The sequence below is a fragment of the Hyla sarda genome, chromosome 4 (assembly GCF_029499605.1).
Source record: "Hyla sarda isolate aHylSar1 chromosome 4, aHylSar1.hap1, whole genome shotgun sequence".
Lineage (NCBI taxonomy): Eukaryota > Metazoa > Chordata > Amphibia > Anura > Hylidae > Hyla > Hyla sarda.
In genome coordinates this window covers 20,086,424-20,088,923 of record NC_079192.1, presented here as the reverse complement: position 1 = coordinate 20,088,923, position 2,500 = coordinate 20,086,424, and the positions used below count along the sequence as shown (strand labels likewise).

Genomic DNA, 2,500 nt, shown 5'->3' with positions numbered 1-2,500 from the left:
TACTAACGAGGAACAACCTATGCCTGCTGCTCCATGGTAATGTCCTTAAAGGGTCAGCGTTTAATAGTTCTGGAGGGAGAATTAATCGCTTTAGCTCAGCGCTAGGGATCAAAGGTGTAATCTCGTTATCCCTCTGGAAACAGCAAAAAGTGCCTAATGGCAGCAGTGGGATTCGAACCCACGCCTCCAAAGAGACTGGAGCCTAAATCCAGCGCCTTAGACTGCTCGGCCACGCTACCACACACAACTGCTGCTTTTCAACCCTACCTGAGGACGCAGACCTAAGTAAGGGGCGAAATAATCATAGCCACCCCATCTGGGAACCGTACCCCGGTTTTCTGGAGATCTGGAGGAAGAATTAAAAGTTTTAGTGTGGCAGGTGAAGGTACTTAATGGTTCCATGGTGTAATGGTTAGCACTCTGGACTCTGAATCCAGTGATCCGAGTTCAAATCTCGGTGGGACCTTTCTTTACTTTCCTCTCAGTACTGTATTAAAATTATTTAACCTTCTTCCAGATGTGAGCTTTTCAAATCCATAAATGCTGCTTCCATACCTTTGTGTTCTGTCGCCCCAAGGTGCAATTAGTTGAGAACTTGGATGAAAACTCATGCCTCAAAGAAACCCAGAGCACTCACATCCCCCCGGGAGCCATAATGCCAGAAATATGGGTTATCCAGGATTAGAAAATAAAGTTAAATTGCCTCTTTCTTCCAGAAACAGTGCCAGCTCTGGCTAGTATAGAGTGGATTTCCTGATTGGTTAACCTCTGTGAATATCCCTGGCTTTTGCAGCTCGGTGCAGATTATGGTGTACGCTGCTCTGTGCCTATGTTTCAGATCTAGGGAAGGATTAAGGCAAGACAGCAAGGGTCAGTTTTGTAGTTCTTCCTGTTCACCCTATTCATCACAGAGTACATCTGATCCCTGGGGATCCCTCCTCAAGGATTGTATTCCAGATTGTCCGCGCAACATCTTAGCAGGTGGTAATACAGCGCCCATACTGAGAGAGGGACGAGAGGTTCTCCTGCATTGAAAGGGGAAGTGCTGATTAGTTAGCTGGCGCCAGGTACCTGCCTCAACCAATCGATATTCTGGGCATGTAACGTGAGCTGAAAGAGCAAGTAAAAGCAAAAGCTACTCAATGGCAACGGTGGGATTCGAACCCACGACCCCGAAGAGACTGGAGCCTTAATCCAGCGCCTTAGACCGCTCGGCCACGCTACCACATGGTGTTGCAGCTTTCCGACCCTACCTGGGGACACAGACCTAAGTAAAGGGCAAAACAAGCATAGCTTCCCCTTCGGGAATTCGGAGCCTGGTCACCTGCATGACAGGCAGGAATACTCACAACTATACTAACGAGGAACAACCTATGCCTGCTGCTCCATGGTAATGTCCTTAAAGGGTCAGCGTTTAATAGTTCTGAAGGGAGAATTAATCGCTTTAGCTCAGCGCTAGGGATCAAAGGTGTAATCTCGTTATACCTCTGGAAACAGCAAAAAGTGCCTAATGGCAGCGGTGGGATTCGAACCCACGCCTCCAAAGAGACTGGAGCCTAAATCCAGCGCCTTAGACCGCTCGGCCACGCTACCACACACAACTGCTGCTTTTCAACCCTACCTGAGGACGCAGACCTAAGTAAGGGGCGAAATAATCATAGCCACCCCATCTGGGAACCGTACCCCGGTTTTCTGGAGATCTGGAGGAAGAATTAAAAGTTTTAGTGTGGCAGGTGAAGGTACTTAATGGTTCCATGGTGTAATGGTTAGCACTCTGGACTCTGAATCCAGTGATCCGAGTTCAAATCTCGGTGGGACCTTTCTTTACTTTCCTCTCATTACTCAGTACTGTATTAAAATTATTTAACCTTCTTCCAGATGTGAGCTTTTCAAATCCATAAATGCTGCTTCCATACCTTTGTGTTCTGTCGCCCCAAGGTGCAATTAGTTGAGAACTTGGATGAAAACTCATGCCTCAAAGAAACCCAGAGCACTCACATCCCCCCGGGAGCCATAATGTCAGAAATATGGGTTATCCAGGATTAGAAAATAAAGTTAAATTGCCTCTTTCTTCCAGAAACAGTGCCAGCTCTGGCTAGTATAGAGTGGATTTCCTGATTGGTTAACCTCTGTGAATATCCCTGGCTTTTGCAGCTCGGTGCAGATTATGGTGTACGCTGCTCTGTGCCTATGTTTCAGATCTAGGGAAGGATTAAGGCAAGACAGCAAGGGTCAGTTTTGTAGTTCTTCCTGTTCACCCTATTCATCACAGAGTACATCTGATCCCTGGGGATCCCTCCTCAAGGATTGTATTCCAGATTGTCCGCGCAACATCTTAGCAGGTGGTAATACAGCGCCCATACTGAGAGAGGGACGAGAGGTTCTCCTGCATTGAAAGGGGAAGCGCTGATTAGTTAGCTGGCGCCAGGTACCTGCCTCAACCAATCCATATTCTGGGCATGTAACGTGAGCTGAAAGAGCAAGTAAAAGCAAAAGCTAC

The 2,500-nt window shown here is 47.3% G+C and overlaps 5 non-coding genes across 5 annotated transcripts; 2 read left to right on the top strand and 3 right to left on the bottom strand.

The window, feature by feature from the left end:
* Nucleotides 1-157: 157 nt before the first annotated feature.
* On the bottom strand, nt 158-239 carry TRNAL-UAG (transfer RNA leucine (anticodon UAG)). The gene has a single exon. It is a non-coding gene; the product is annotated as a tRNA-Leu (tRNA).
* A 155-nt stretch (nt 240-394) lies between these two features.
* TRNAQ-CUG (transfer RNA glutamine (anticodon CUG)) lies at nt 395-466 on the top strand. The gene has a single exon. It is a non-coding gene; the product is annotated as a tRNA-Gln (tRNA).
* Nucleotides 467-1,143: 677 nt separating this feature from the next.
* TRNAL-AAG (transfer RNA leucine (anticodon AAG)) lies at nt 1,144-1,225 on the bottom strand. The gene has a single exon. It is a non-coding gene; the product is annotated as a tRNA-Leu (tRNA).
* Nucleotides 1,226-1,511: 286 nt separating this feature from the next.
* TRNAL-UAG (transfer RNA leucine (anticodon UAG)) lies at nt 1,512-1,593 on the bottom strand. Its single transcript has one exon. It is a non-coding gene; the product is annotated as a tRNA-Leu (tRNA).
* Nucleotides 1,594-1,748: 155 nt separating this feature from the next.
* Nucleotides 1,749-1,820, top strand: TRNAQ-CUG (transfer RNA glutamine (anticodon CUG)). The gene has a single exon. It is a non-coding gene; the product is annotated as a tRNA-Gln (tRNA).
* The last annotated feature ends 680 nt before the right edge of the window (nt 1,821-2,500 follow it).